The sequence below is a fragment of the Bos javanicus genome, chromosome 6 (genome assembly GCF_032452875.1).
Source record: "Bos javanicus breed banteng chromosome 6, ARS-OSU_banteng_1.0, whole genome shotgun sequence".
Taxonomy (NCBI): domain Eukaryota; kingdom Metazoa; phylum Chordata; class Mammalia; order Artiodactyla; family Bovidae; genus Bos; species Bos javanicus.
The window spans coordinates 51,247,510-51,265,078 of record NC_083873.1 but is presented as its reverse complement, the minus strand read 5'-3'; positions in this window follow the sequence as shown (position 1 = coordinate 51,265,078).

The following is a 17,569-nucleotide window of genomic DNA, read 5'->3' as shown; positions in this document are numbered from 1 at the left end:
ATTAATTAATATTGTGGATTAAGCACAAAAAAGAAAATAAACTTAAAGTAAGATTACTTACTTATAAGGATTTTCTCTCACCAACTGTACAGAGCTATGCTGTGTATTGCCATGCTGTGTTGTTTTTTTTTTTAGTATTATTTTGAACCAACCACTTCACTTCTTTTTAGTAATAACAAAACTGATTAATATATCTTCCACAATATAAGTAGAGACTATAACAAAGTAAACAATAACAATAAGGCATTAATTTAGCACTGATTTTTTCCAAGTGTTCATTATGTCATTTAAACCTAATTATAAGCCAAAAGTTTGAAGTCAAGTGGGCCTAAGGAAGCATTACTATGAACAAAGATAGTGGAAGTGACAGAATTCCAGTTGAACTATTTAAAGTCCTAAAAGATGATGCTGTTGAAGTGTTGCGTTCAATATGTCACCAAACTTGGAAAACTCAGCAGTGGCAACAGGGCTGGAAAACATCAGTTTCATTCCAATCTCAAAGAAAAGCAATGCCAAAGAATGTTCAAACAGCCACACAATTGCCTCATTTCACTTGCTAGTAAGGTTTTATTCAAAATCCTTCAAGCTAGGCTTCAGAAGTACATGAATTGAAAACATCCAGATGTTCAAGCTGGGTTTAGAAAAGGCAGAGGAACCAGAGATCAAATTGCCAACATTTATTGGATTATGGAGAAAGCAAGGGAACTCCAGAAAAACATCTATTTTTGCTTCATTGACTATGCTAAAGCCTTTGATTTCATGAACCACAACAGGTTTTGGAAAATTCTTAAAAAGATGGGAATACTAGACCACCTTACCTGTCTCCTGAGAAACTTATATGCAGGTCAAGAAGCAACAGTTAGAACTGGACATGGAACAATGGACTGTTTCAAAATTGCGATAGAAGTACATCAAGGCTATATATTATCACACTGCTTATTTAACATATGTAAAGTACATCATGCAAAATGCGGGGATGGATGAAGCAGCAACTGGCATCAAGATTGATAGGAAAAATATCAACAACCTCAGATGCGCAGATGATACCACTCTAATGGCAGAAGGTGAAGAGGAACTACAGAGCCTCTTGATGAGTGTGAAAGAGGAGAATGAAAAAGCTGGCTTGAAACTCAGCATTAAAAAAGCTAAGATCATGGCATCCAGTTGGTGCTATCACCTCATGGCAAATAGAAGAGAAAAAATGGAAGCAGAAAATAAAATGTCACTGCTTGGGCTTTAAAATCACTGCAGATTGTGACTACAGGCACAAAATTAAAAGATTCTTGTTGCTTGGAAGGAAAGCTATGATGAACCTAGATAATATATTAAAAATTAGTGATATCACTTGCTGACAAAGATCTATATAGTCAAAGCTGTGGTTTTTCCAGTAGTCATGTACAGATGTGAGAGTTGGATTATAAAGAAGACTGAGCACCAGATAATTGACTTTTTCAATTCTTGATGCTGGAGAAGACACTTGATGGTCCCTTGTACTGTAAGAAGATCAAACCAAACAATCCTTAATGAATCAACCCTGAATGTTCATTGGAAGGATTGATGCTAAAGCTGAAGCTCCAACATTTTGGCTACTTGATGTGAAGAACCAATTCATTGAAAAAGACCCTAATGCTAGGCAAGATTGAAGGCAAAAGGAGAAGGGGATGAGAGAGAATGACATGGTTAGATGGCATCACTGAATCAATAGACATGAATTTGAGCAAACTTCAGGAGACAGTGGAGGAGAGAGGAGACTGGTATGCTGCAGTCCACAAGGTCACAAAGAGGTGGTCAGACATGACATTACGACTAAACAACAACAACAAGCCAATGAGTTAGGTCTTACTGTTAAATTTATTTTCTAAGTGAGGAAACTGAGGCTTAGAACATTTCTAAATTGATCAAGGCCACACAGCTAAAAGGAGAAGGAACAAGGATTTTAGGTTAAGGTTATCGGGTTATCTGATTTTACAGTCTATCCATTTAACTATTCATTATAGTACTTACCTTTTTACTTTCTAAAAGTTCAGGTTTTCTGGATTATAATTAACTATGAATAGATATTAGAACATTATTTCTTTCAATTATACCTTTTTGTATCAGCATTAGATCTCTTTATTTAGCTTACATACTTACCAAAAAAAAGTATTAATGTTTTAAATTTAATTAATATAATATTTTTTTATAATACACATTACAATGTGGAGTACAATTGAAATGCATACAAGTATTAGTGGGTGTGTATGTGCTCAGTCATGTCTGACTCTTTGTAGCCCAATGGATTGGTAGCTTGCCAGACTCCTCTGTGCATGGAATTTTCCAAGCAAGACCACTGGAGTGGATTGCCATTTCTCCTCCAGAGCACTTATCTGATCCAAGGATCAAACACACATCTCTTTGTCTCCTGCATTGGGAGATAGATTCTTTACCACTAGAGCCACATGGGAAGCCCTAGATATTTGCACATTATTTCTTACAATTATACTTTTTGTATCAGCATTATATTTTTATATTTAGCTTTCATATTTACAAAAAATTAAGTATGAAACTAAGTGCAATTAATGTAATATTTTATTACAACATACATTTTAATGTGGAGTAAAATTGAAATAAATACAAGTATTAGTCATAGTCTGTGCATGAAATCTCTCATTAGTAAATGTTCTAATGCTTCTTTTGTGTTGATTAGATCTCTCTTTCCTCAAACACTATGGTTTTAAGATCTTACTGAGCATTTGTGAAAGTCTTAAACAATGACTATTTCCCATAGAAGTTTTAAGGCCAGCGGCTTATCTTTACTATTGCTGTGCTGAATTCAGTAAGAATAGTTTTGTTAGTCAAGCAAAAAAGTTTTCTGCCTTTTCTGCAAGTATATTTTCTTTCCTTAGAGGAAAACCAAGTAATTGTGTTAGTATGTTGGCTAGATAGAATCTTAAATCCCTATTGTTTTAGCAAATTTTTAGTTTCTTAGCAACATATCAATTGCTTTAGCATTTAATACTTGGTCATTCTAATCTCTTCCAATTAGATAACTAAATCTTAAATATATATTGATTACTTTATTAAATAATTAGTAGACCCATAGTTTCTTAGCCTTTGACACTAATAACCTGAAAAGCTGTGTAGTAAAAAGACTTATTTAAAAAAGCAGTTTGTAATAAATTGTATATTTTCTCTTTGTTTCAAAATTTATAAAATGAAAATAATAACTGTTGGTTATCAGGAGTTAAATGTATGTAAAAATACTTTCTATCCATTGATCACATTTATAAATATAGGAGAAGGCAATGGCAACCCACTCCAGTACTCTTGCCTGGAAAATCCCATGGACGGAGGAGCCTGGTGGGCTGCAGTGCATGGGGTCAGTAGGTGTCAGACCACGACTGAGTGATTTCACTTTCACTTCTCACTTTCATGCATTGGAGAAGGAAATGGCAACCCACTCCAGTGTTCTTGCCTGGAGAATCCCAGGGACGGGGGAGCCTGGTGGGCTGCCATCTATGGGGTCACACAGAGTCAGACACGACTGAAGTGACTTAGCAGCAGCAGCAGATAAGAGAAGTTTGGTTAACTTTTTCTATTATGAGTCAGATAGTAAATATTTTATGCTCTACAGATCAGGTGGTCTTCGTCTCAACCACTCAGTTCTCCTATTTATTATGAAAGGGGTCATAGACAGTATATAAATGAATGTGAGTATGTTCTGATAAAATTTTGTTTTAAATAATAGGCAGCAGGTCCTGAATTATATTTTAAACATCAATTTTAACATTTTAAAATTCAATTAATAGTCTATACTTTGCTGTATAACATAAGCATATAAGGAAACCTACAGAGAGTTCTAGCTATCAGGAGGGCAAAAATTCATATACACATGTACAAATCAATACCATTCATAATTATATTTTATTATAAATTAAATGATGTAGATACAGTGATCAAGAGATCAGCATAGACTTAGGTAGTGGAAAAAGTCAGCCAGGATAGAAAATATATTCAGATATTAAGCAAAGTAAAGAATTGGTCTGCAAATAATTTTAAACATTTTTTTTGAACCAATGCTTCCATACATTTACTTTTGTCTACAGCCCAACTAACCTACTATTTCCCCAATCTCTGGAATGCTTCTTTGTCCCTTGCCTTTTCTTCTCTATCCCACACTAGGGCTCATCTCTTTGCCTTGACATTATATCCATTTCTCAATTATTGTATCAAAATATATATCCTGCAGAAATCACTTTCAGATTCTTTCAAATTACTCCTTACTGCTGAATATCCAGACCATTTTGAACTATTCACATTCTATATAATAATATCACTTAGTGTTTATCCCCCTTTCCAACTAGTCTTTGAGTTTCTTGAGGATCTTGCTTATTTGTATAGTTTGATGTTGTGTAGCCACCAGACCAAAAACACTGAAATGCAGAATAGTGTATCTATTGAATTGAATGCCTTCAGTATTAATTGAAACAAAGGGGTAAGCTCTTATGCCCAGGGAATCAATAAAGGCTTGAAATATAGTGTTACAAAGAGCTGAATAGCCTCTGACTTACAACTGTATCTAATCTTTTAATTGGCTGTATCTAAGCCAATTTTAATGGGCTCAACTGGACCACCATCATGCTGGTAGTATCCAACTTGACAAACATTCTTTCAGCATTTTTGTTTTCATCAATAATATAAAAGTATTAATTCTGTTGAATACATCCCCTTTTAGCTACTGGCAAGGTTTTCTGAGGGCTTCCCAGGTGGCACAGTGGTAAAGAATCTGCCTGCCAATGCAGGAGATGCAAGAGACACGGATTCTATTCCTGGGTCGAGAAGATGTCCCTGGAGTAGGAAATGGCAACCCACTCCAGTATTCTTGCCTGGAAAATTCCATGAACAGAGAAGCCTGCAGGTTACAGTCTATGGAGTCACAAAGAGTCAGACAGTACTGAGTACACACACACACACACACACACACACACACAAGGTTTTCTGAATCATCTAATGTGAAAATGCCTTCTACTCTATTGGAGCACTGACTTTTATCTCCACAGGAACCTTTCAACTTATCATCTAACTGCAAATGTTTTATGGATGTGGTAACTATGTCATTCTCTAGTACTTTACCAATTTATGCTTTTGATGTTGAAGAACTTTCAGTTTCAAACAAATGTTTGCAACTGGTATCTATCCTGTCCATATTTCACTGTCATTTCAAAAATCATACCTGTGATTTTTGCATCCATGATCAGTACAGAATACATACATAGTCGACATTAGTGTAGCTCATTAGATTTTTCCTCTTTCCTCATTTCTTGCCTCAGAATAAGATTTCACCCCCTTCCCTATTTGAAGGTGGGTAACACCTTGTAGGGAGCTACCTGGTGGCTCAGAGGTTAAAGCGTCTGCCTGCAATGTGGGAGACCTGGGTTCAATCCCTGGGTCGGGAAGATCCCCTAGAGAAGGAAATGGCAACCCACTCCAGTATTCTTACCTGGAGAATCCCATGGAGGGAGGAGCCTGGTGGGCTACAGTCCACGGGGTCGAAAAGAGTCGGATACAACTGAGCAACTTTACTCTTGGAAAAGGCAATGGCAACCCACTCCAGTATTCTTGCCTGGAAAATCCCATGGACAGAGGAGCCTGGTAGGCTACAGTCCATGGGGTCACTAAGAGTCGGACATGACTGAGCGACTTCACTTTCACTTATCACTTTTCACTTTCATGCATTGGAGAAGGAAATGGCAACCCACTCCAGTGTTCTTGCCTGGAGAATCCCAGGGACAGGGGAGCCTGGTGGGAGGCCGTCTAGGGGGTCCCACAGAGTCAGATACGACTGAAGCGACTTAGCAGCAGCAACAGCAGCAACACCTTGTAACTACTTCTAGGTAAAACATTTATGTATCAGGGTGAAATCCTTCAGAGCTACATTTTCGCCCTGGCAAGATCACTGGCAATGTTTGGTGTTTGCTCTTCTGACAGTCGTGATCTCAGAGTGACATAATTAGAAGAATTGTTCATCTATGATCATATAGAATGAGCAACTGTAACTATTTGATGCTTGAGTCACCAAAATTTGAGAATTGACTTTTGCCATAGTGTAACCTAGTCTATCCTGCATGACATAGAAATCAAAACCAGAAAACAGATGCTTTTGAAAAAAACAAATCTGAACACATGCATTATCTTAAGGATGGATCATCTAAGATAAAGAAACTGAGAAATGGAAATTCATGTAATATAGACCAATACATTTGGCTAATTGGTTACCTGAGATTAGATTGAAATTCAGATTATACAATTAATGATGTAGTGTTCAGAAAAAAACGATTGGACAGTTAGAATGATTATAGTCAATGTTAGATGTTGTTAGGTTTATTTGACAAGATAATTGCAATTAATAAATGGCTTCAGTAAATAATTAGGCCCTTTTCATATATAGAAACAATTTTAAGTAGGAAGTGGCTGTAACTTCTTAACTCTAAGAAGATGAATAACAAAATGAGAAATGTCATAAACAAAAATATCAATTAAAGTATAATTTGCCCAAAGATCACATCAGTTGGAGAATCATTACACTAAAAATCTAATAAGTAATACTCTTCTTAGAAAAATCTCTTTTATTGAGAAAATGATTTAGGAAAAGATTTAGTGATATAACATACCCACTAAAGCTGGTAAACTCAAATTATTTGTAATTAAGTGAAGAGAAAGAAAGGTGTTCCAAGCAGAACTATGATTGTAGTTATTGGCACATGCAACTGATTTCAGTTGTTAAAAATGTTAAGTTAATGAAAGAGCTAGAGTGCCAGAAGAACCACAATCCAGACTAAAAAAGACTGTTACTGTCTGAGACTTAAAATGATTTTTCTCTGGAAAGAGATCCATCTAATAATGCTACTCAACCCGCAGGAGAATAGGATTTTCCAATCTGAACTTCAGATGTGGCCAAGAATATAACAAAGGGTAAAATCTCTGAAAGAGCTACAAAAAGCTATCAAAAACAAGAGACTAACTGACTCATTCCACAAAGCAGAATCAGGGAATATTCAAAAAACAGTCCTTACTACTAGGGTAGTGATACCTCAATTGCCCACTGGTGATTTCAGAATTGCTATAGATTATTACATGCTGTGCCTCACAACTTCCTTTTATCTAAATATAAGTATTGATTGCAGCTTTCCGGTAGTTTTTGGACCATCACATATTGGGTTGTATATATCTGGATGAAGGTGAGTCATTTCTGATTTAAAGCTAATTTCACATATCACTTGCAAAGATCTACATGCATCACCCAAAGATCCTTATCTTTTAGGTTAATATTGTGATGAGTTAGTTCTTAGGAGTTGTTTACTTTGAGAAGCAAGTATACATTATATGCAGAAAGGAGAGCAAATCAGCTATTCGATGAGCAGAAAGATGTAGTAGTTGTAAGTGCTCTTCAGCTCATGTTTCTGGTTCTTCCTCTTTTCAGGTCTTGGTAGGATATACATTTTAACCCACTTCTAAGTGAGTAAAGTCAAGAAACTGGATATAGCTTTTGAGTTGTGAGTGGAGGGCCTTAAGCATAACCTTCTTTGACTCTGGACCAGTGTCACTCTGGACTGTGACCAGTAAAATTTTAGATGGTATCCAAATGTCATAGATGACTATGAGGAGTAGAGTGGTTGAGCAAGCCTCAGTGGAGATAATTGACAACAAGAAATACAATTCTGCAGTTTTCAAGTCACTGTGATTTTTGGAAGGTGTTTGTTACTATAGAGTAATGCAGCCTACTGCAAAGCTGATTGACCTTTCCCAAATCAATAGTATAAGTTGCTTTTTGATACATATGTATATTTTTCCAGAAAGAACTAAAAATAGATTCTATGCATGAAAAAACTATTTTAATGACTTGATATGAAGAAGGAAAATGTATGCTTATATCAAGCTAATACACTACTCTCTGTAACATAAAATATCAATTTTACAATTGATATTGCAATACATTATCAATTTTACAATTGATATTTTAATACAACATCAATTGTGTTCATGCTTAGTAGCTCAGTTGTGTCCATCTGTTTGTGACCTCATGGACTGTAGTCCACCAGGCTCCACTGTCCATGAGATTTTCCAGGCAAGAATCCTGAGGTGGGTTGCCTTGTCCTTCAGGGGATCTTCCTGAATCAGGGATCGAGCCTGCATGTCCTGCATTGGTAGGCATATTCTTTACCATTGAGCTACCTGTTAAACCCAGGATTTAATCACTGGGTTGGGAAGATCCCCTGGAGGAGAAAATGGCAACCCACTGCAATATTCTTGCCTGGAAAATTCCATGGACAGAGGAACCTGGTAGGCTACAGTCTGTGAGGCTGCAAAAGAGTTGAATATAACATAGTGACTACACAACAAAATATCAATACCACAAATAAATTTAACTTAAATATACCTATTATTAATGCCTTATATTTTATACCATATCAGTATAGGCCATAAAAAATGGCATACAAAGAACAGAGTTGTCACACTGAATTTAGAAAGGCAGTCAGAGCACTTTAAGGATGAGGCTTATAATTATTTTCACTGTTTGAATTTTTGAAACTAACTCAAATTAGTCTAAAAATTGAACCAGTGTATTTTTAGAAATACATATCTAAAGAATTATTGCTTTTTTTTTTTTTCCTGCACCAGACTGACAAAGAGCGCTATCTCTGAAAGGCTGTTATTTAACTGATTTCTCTTTGAAAATGAAAAATATGTAAACTGCCCAATATTTCTCCAGTGTTTCAAACGAACTAAAAGCTCTACTGTTAATAGTGCTGATTGTCAAAAGAAAAATCTTCTTATCAAGATAAATTCTTTAGCATTGAAATTTCCCTAAAGGTCATCAGATCAAGGCCTTCAAATTCAGAGATATTTCACAACAGCTATTTTTGTTCCCAGTTTTTGCTATTGCTTTTCCCACTATTTTACTATAAAGAAGATAATAAAGGTAGAATTTCAAAGGCATTTTACACTTATTCAACTAGATATGCAGCTCCAAAATCAATGTAGCAAGTATCTTGAGGAAAATTGGAGAAAAATAGAGCCACAGATGTTCTGCAAAAAAAAAAAAAAAAAAATGAAAACAAAACCTTAGCAAATTGATTATTCACATATACAGAGTTGCGGGAACAATGACCCTGACTGAAGGCATTTTGCTTTGTATATACACACTGCTATAAAGCCATCATTAAATTATCCTAAACACATTATTTTTTATCTGTTCTTTTTTTTCTCTTTTTCCTTCAGTCCAATTAAGGATACAAAAACATTAAGTTTTCAGTCTCTTAATATTAAAATAAAACACCTCATTTGTCTCAGAAATAACTTTTTTTTTTTTAATCTTCTGGGATGGTTTCTACTGTACATCTAGATTTTAGATGAAGTTCAAGAACACTAATACTTCACTCAACCCAAACTGTGAGTCCAAGTTATGGTGGAGAAACCAGAAACATATAAATGAGATGAGTCAGCTGGTGATTAATTTCTCTGCTGATCTGCCACTTTTACGGCCACAATAACTTGTGTCATTAACACTGTAATTAAAAAAAAGAAACCTGTGAGCGCTCCTGGCTCTGGTCTGCATCCATAATTCAATCATATGTGCTGCACCATTCTTGACTGCTCCAGGTTGTCCCCAGGTAAATCCTTATTTTTCTCAGCAGTTTTTGTTCCAGATTCCAATTTACATAGTCTCCTTTATTTTCAAAAGCTGACCTACTGGCACATATTCTTTCCTTTTTTCTATTTTCATACTGATTTTTAAAAAAGCTATCTAAAATAAAAATCACATATATTAGATTCTTAAATCTGTTTCTCAGTCTTCTCTTGCCTGTATTTCACTCTTCTTAACATAAGAACAAAGTTGAGTCCAACAAGTTCACATTTTTGTATTTCCTTCCAACCCTCCTTATTATGCTACCACTAAGGCTTGGAAGATAAGAACTATTACTGAAGCATAAAAATTTTGACAATAACTTTATTTCCAGAATTATAGCTGACTATAACCAATGAGCAATTGGTTAACTTTTCTACTGAGTTGCTTGATTATTAAACATTTAAAAATCTTTTCATTTTATCAATGATCAAGATACTGAAATCTTAAGGCCAAAATATAAGTGAACTCACAGAGGTAAGTAAACGATAAAGTCTGCTTTCATCCTGAGGCTATTTGCCCAGTTGTGCTCTTTAGTTTTAACCTCCTTTTGGGAGAAAATACACAGGTGGTAAAACCTGGCCTTGTCCCAATCAAGAACCCCGCAAGGTGATTTATTGTTAGACTAAGAATGAAATTTACAACTCCCACATTCCTGAAGCAGTGGGTAAGAAGTTGGGAATGTGCCTTTCTTGGGTACTTGTGCTAGAAGGGAAAAAAAAAAAAATAGAAAAACATTTTCCTATGAAATATAACTATAAGCGAGACTTGAAATTAAATTCACAATAGATAGATGATTGGAAGGAAAAGATACTGCAATATTTGTCTTAAAATTGTTGTAGGTGGTCAACAATTCTGTTAGTAGGAAATATAAATCACCTTGAGAAGCAGAAAAAACTACTTCACTATCAGGTCTAAAATAATTCTCACTAGTAAAATTCCAGTGAATATGAGCTCTCGACCCATGAAGAGACTGTCAACTCAAAATTTTATAACTAGCAAAAAAAAAATTACAAAACAGCACTTTCAATATAAGGAGAAAAATGAGAGTAACAGAGATTTTTAGACATAAACTCAAGAGTTACCAGGAACAGATTTATTTTTCAACAGGAAGTTCTATGAAGTAGAAGTGTTAGTTGCTCAGTTATGTCTGACCTTTTGTGACCTCTTGGATTGTAGCCCACCAGACTCCTCTGTCCATTGGATTTTCCAGGAAAGAATACTGGAGTGGGTTGCCATTTCCTTCTCCAAGGGATCTTCCCAACCCAGGGATTGAACCCTGGTGTCCTGCATTGCAGACAGATTCTTTACTGACTGAGCCACAAGGGAAGACCATGGCAATTCTATGGGATAGACTTTTTAGGCCAATGTAATTTAGTAATTAAGAATAATTATTCTAAATAAATTATGCAAAGTACATTAATTTCAGTGGTTTATTAAAAGTAATGTGTAAATAAAGAAAAAGACAAACATATATATAATACAATTAATTATATAATATAATAATATGTTGAAAGTTTATAAAATAATATAAATAATTAATTAGCAATATAATTTTATAAATTAGAGGGAGGGTGATTAATTTGTGCCAACATTCTTGAAAAATCTGGAAGAAGGATGGAGTTTTATAAACTTTAGAGTTTGATATATTAAGTTACCAGGTTAACTTTTCTAGAAAAATCATTAAAAGAAAGGAGTAAAGGGAGAAAAATGAAATAGAAAAACATTTTTAAAAATAATCAGTCACCACCCAACCCCCAGAAAAGGCAAGGAAGGGAAAAACAAAATAAAAGGGAGAGTCAAATGATCAATGATGTTAAATAGTAATCCAGAATGGGCATTATTTTAGAAACACCAGATTGGCAAAAATATTAAGCTTAAATAATAATGTACTATAGAGGATACAAAGCAATGAGAGCACTTTCTAATGACATATATGTGTGAGTATCAGTTGGGGTAACCATTTTAGAAAACAAGTCAGCATTAATTTATAAAGTGAAATGTGTAAATATGCTTCACAAAAGAAAGTCACACCTAAGTTTAAACTTAGAGAAGCTTAGTTCCTACATGCATGAATTCCCAAACATGTATAAAAATATCCAATCCCACTGGCTGGATGAAAACAACCTGGAAATAACCATCATGAATATAATGGATAAACAAATAATAATATAGTTAATTAAAGAATTCTCAATATCTGTAAAACTGAATCAAAAATGCTACATTCAGCTACATGGATCAACATCAGAATCAACATTGAATGATAAGGGCATAGATTCCACATCTATGAAGTTCCCCAAGCTTCTAAAATTATATAGATTTTCTAGTGATAAACATCTCTATCAGTAGATACAGTAAAACTCTAAAAATTAAGTTAAAATGATAAATCCCACATTCAATTAACGGTTAATGCTGAAGTGGAAAAATAGAGATGTATATACAAGGTGACTTTAATGTTAGAGTTGGATATGACTGAGCGACTTCACTTTCACTTTTCTCTTTCATGCATTGGAGAAGGAAGTGGCAACCCACTCCAGTATCTCCTGGAGAATCCCAGGGATGGGGGAACCTGGTGGGCTGCTGTCTTTGGGATCGCAGAGTCAGACATGACTGAAGTGACTTGGCAGCAGCAGCAGCAGCATACTCTTTTTAAAAATGGATTATTATATTTAAAAAGAATACATTTGAATCAGTTCTAATGAGATGGATGAAACTGGAACCTATTATACAGAGTGAAGTAAGCCAGAAGGAAAAACACCAATACAGTATACTAACACATATATATGGAATTTAGAAAGATGGTAACAATAACCCTGTGTACGAGACAGCAAGAGACACTGATGTATAGATCAGTCTTATGGACTCTGTGGGAGAGGGAGAGGGTGGGGAGATTTGGGAGAATAGCATTGAAACATGTATAATATCATGTATGAAACGAGTCGCCAGTCCAGGTTCGATGCATGGTACTGGATGCTTGGGGCTGGTGCACTGGGACGACCCAGAGGGAGGGTAGGGGAGGGAGGAGGGAGGAGGGTTCAGGATGGGGAACGTGGGTATACCTGTGGCAGATTCATTTAGATATTTGGCAAAACTAATACAATATTGTAAAGTTTAAAAATAAAATTAAAAAAAATTTTTTTCCCTACTTTGTTAGTATTTTTGTATGTATTATTGAAGAGAAATGACAAGTTAAATTTCTTGTATAAAGTAGAAGTTAGATATGAAGCTGATAATTTTGAGGAAAAGTTGCCTTTATTAGTATAATTTGGGCTCCAGTTTGTTCTGTAAACATTTTATATTAATTCAATCTTTCAGCCTGTGGTTTGCCAACTTTCCTTTCTTTCCCTTTTTTGTCAATATGTCTTTCATGGATATAATAACCTGTGTATTTTCTGATAGTGACAAATATTCTAACAATCCTAAAAGTATATTGAAATTTTAATTTTTTGAAATATATTGACAAAATAATTATTTTCCTCCCATGTAATGCCAAAAGGCAGTCACATCATAATATTTGTGTGGTTTCATTTGTACATTGATTGGCAATGCTATGTCTTGATTTCATCTATAAAGTTTTGATTTGCTACTGGTTATCAAATTAAAACCCAAGAACTGTTTACTGGCTTTCAGCTTATTTGAAGAAGCATTTTTCTCCCCACACTCTAAATTTGGGTTGGAGGATCAGGACTCCACATGTCCTAAAAAGTGCTATAAACCTTAAAGTGCTCTCTGTTTCCTGATTTTTCTTTCTTTTTAATGTAAACCATGGCTGTTCAATAAATCCTAAATCTTTCAACTTTTGTCTTGAAAATGAAAGATTTACACTTTATACTGTATCATCCAGTATGTAGCTGTTTTCATTTATCTTTATTTTTTTCTGACAAGAAAAAAAATTGTAAGAATTTCACAGTAAACCTTTCAGTTTTATACCATTGTTTTTGGCATGTAAAGAATTTGTAGGTAGATTACAGCACATCCAAAACTATACCCGTAGATCAATGTGGAGCAAATACAAATGGTTAATATTTGAATGTAAATGTTTTTTAAAGCAAGTCACTCCTTTGCATTGTTGGCCTTTAGTCTAAACAGAAATAAAACATTCAAACAGAATGTAATCAATACATTCTCGATATTGGTGTTTGTTGGGAGAGTTATTTCTCGTCATGTCCTGATTATTTTCTGAAGTCTCCAAGAAAGTGTTAAATCTTATTTTCATTTCTTACAAAGGTCTTCTGTACCCATAAGTAGATTTAAATCCATTTGGTGAAGACACTATGGAAGATATTCAAATACTATGGTACTATGATCAATTAGTCTTCATCAGAAATTAAGGAAGACACTTCTATTCACAATTAAATAGGAGTTTGAAACTGCCAAAATTTCAAGTGCGATTATGTTGCAAAAGAGAAGAAGTTGAGGAAGATCAATAATGAAAGAAAGGAAAAAATAATTAAACAAATGAATACATGTACCCGTATGTTTCAAGTAGCACTATTTACAATAGCCAAGATATGTTACTAACCTAAATGTCCATTGACAGATAAATGGATAAAGAAAATCTGGCACATATAAATAATGGGATACTACACAACCATAAAAAGAATGAAATAATATCATTTACAGCAACATGGATAGACCTAGAGATTATCGTAAGTGAATTAAGTCAGAAAAAGAAAGACAAATACCCATATTATATCATTTACATGGTAAATCTAAAATATGACATAAATGAACGTGTTTATATAAACAGAAATAGACTCAGACATAGAGAACAGACTTGTGATTGCCAAAGGAGAGAGGGATGGATGGATCAGGAGTTTGGATTAGCAGATGCAAAATATTTTATATAGAATGGATAAATGACAAGATCCTACTGTATAGCACAGAGAATTATATTCACTATCTGATAATAAACTATATTTTAAACAATATGAAAAGAATTTCCATGTAACAGATTCACTTTATTATATACTAGAAACTAATACAACATTATAAATCAAATATACTTCAATAAAAATAAATTTAAAGAAATGGGAGAATGTACACTCAAAGAAAAATACTACAACAATATGAACAGGTTTTCAAATAAAAATTCAGAAAGACAAGGAATGGAATTATTTCCTTGAAGCAATAAATCCAGGTTATGATATAAAAGAAAAATATGACAGTAAAAGGAACAGTATGATATACTATAAGTGATTCTTAAAAATAAGGTATAGCTTTTGAAATTAAAAATATGAGGCAAATTAGCTGAATAGACATCACTGATGAGACAATTGGTGACCAAAGAGCAAACTGAGGCATTATCCCAGAATGCAATGCAAATATACGTACAGATTAAATCAAGTGATGTCCAGTGAGTCAGAGTATCAATAGTTGTAAGACTTTTCAGAAAAAACAGCAAAAATGGTTAGAAGAAAGATAGTTAAGAATTTTCTAGAACTGAAAAAGTGAAATTTCTCATACAAGAAAACTTGGTGAGTACTGCCTAAGTAATTGAAAAGAAGAAAAAAGGGAAAAAGAAAAACACATACTGACACACTGCAGTGAATCTCATAAACGTTGAGACAAATAATAAGACTCCTGACATAACATAATGTAAAGACAAATTACCAAGAATGAAATGAGAATGAGTAGTGATTTGTGTGTGGGTGTGGACATAGTCGTATCAGACTCTCTGTGACCCCATAGATGGTAGGCTGCCGGGCTCCTCTGGTCATGCAGTTTTCCAGGCAAGAATACTGGAGTGCGTTGTCATTTCTTCCGCCGGGGATCTTTCCAACCCAGAGATCAAACCTGCATTTCTGGCATCTCCTACATTGGCAGGCAGACTCTTTATGACTAGAGCCACCTAGAAAGCCTGAAAATAAGCAGTATTATGTTTTTATCAGCAATATTTGATAGAGGAAAAATGAGAAAATATTGTCAAAGTGTGACATAAAACGAAGTTAAAATACATTTTAAGTCTAAATGTTAATAATAAACTGAATTTATTATTAATGCAAAATATATATACATATTAAATATATAATAAATACATACATGATAAATATATAATTTATTTATTATTGATTATTATTAATTTTCAACTGACATAAATGTGTATTGATGAATGCCAGTGAGATATGAAATTACTCAAAGTCTTTGATTTCTAAGTGAAAGAATACCAAATCTGTTTAATTTCAATATGTATTAAGTAAGGAAAGATTGTATATTAAAAATATAAGCAAACTCTAGGAAAAATAGATATAGAAACTAGAACTTCTAATCAACCATAAAGTATAGGAGAAAAGAAAAAAGAAAACATGATAAATACATACTTTTATGGACAGCTATTGGCATTTCTTCTTTTGCTTATGATTAACTGGGATACCGCAGAGCCGTTTTAATAATATTATTACTGTTTAGAGTGACAGGATCACTGGCTCTTCAGTAATTACCATTTTCTCTGATGTTATGTAAACAGTGTACTCTAAATTGTAAAGGTGTTATCAAATCTGATGGGATATAATGATTTTTTATGTAATTTATTTTACTTATGCAAACAACTTTTAATGATGTATAGATATAATTCACATACTATACAAACATCCATTTAAAGTATACCTTTCGATGATTTTAGTACAGAGTTGTGTATACATCACCATAATCAATTTAGAGCATTTTCTTTACCAGCCCCCAAACATCCCAGCTCTCCCTAGCTCTCTCTCCACAACCCCTCACCTTCCCCAGTCATAGGCAACCACTAACCTACTTTCTGTCTGCAGATTTTTCCTATTCTGGATATGTCACATGTGGAATTACACAATTTGTGGTTCTTTGTGTCTGGATTTTCTCACTAAAAATAATATTTTCAAGGTCCATCCATGTTGTAGCATGTATCAGTACTTTGTTTCTTTCTTGCCAAACAATATTCTGTTATGTAGGCATACCATATTTTATTTACCATTTCATTGGTTAATAGGCACTTTTTTTCCTAACTTTTTGGCTACTCTGAATAATATGACTAGTCATGAGGAAGTTTTTGCCAGAACATATGTTTTCAGTTTCCTTGGGTCTCTGTATCTAGCAGTGAAATTCCTTGGTCAAATAGTTTAACCATGTGAGGAACTGCCAGGATGTTTCTCAACATGGCTGAGCCATTTTACATTCCTACCAGTAGTTTATGAGAGATTCAGTTTCTTCACATCATTGCCCACACATGTGATTATCAATCTTTTCTAACCTTCAGAGTGGCTAGGAAGTGCTATCTTATTGTGGTTTTGATTTGCATTTCCCTGGTGGCTAATGTGAGTTGGACTGTGAAGAAGGCTGAGTGCCAAAGAATTGATGCTTTTGAACTGTGGTGTTGGAGAAGACTCTTGAGAGTCCCTTGGACTGCAAGGAGATCCAACCAGTCCAATTCTGAAGGAGATCAGCCCTGGGATTTCTTTGGAAAGAATGGTGCTAAAGCTGAAACTCCAGTACTTTGGCCACCTCATGCGGAGAGTTGACTCATTGGAAAAGACTCTGATGCTGGGAGGGATTGGGGGCAAGAGGGGAAGGGGATGACAGAGGATGAGATGGCTGGATGGCATCACGGACTCGATGGACGTGAGTCTCAGTGAACTCCAGGCGTTGGTGATGGACAGGGAGGCCTGGCGTGCTGCAGTTCATGGGGTTGCAAAGAGTCGGACACGACTGAGCAACTGATCTGATCTGATGGCTAATGACATTGAGCTTCTCTTCACTTGCTTTTTAGCCATTTATTTATCTTCTTTAGAGAAATGTCTATTTAGGTACTTTGTTCAGTTTTCATTGAGTTGAGTGCTGTGTGTGCTAAGTTGCTTCAGTCATCTCCAACTCTTTGTGACCCTATGAACTATAGACCACCAGGCTCCTCTATCCATGGGGATTCTCCAGGCA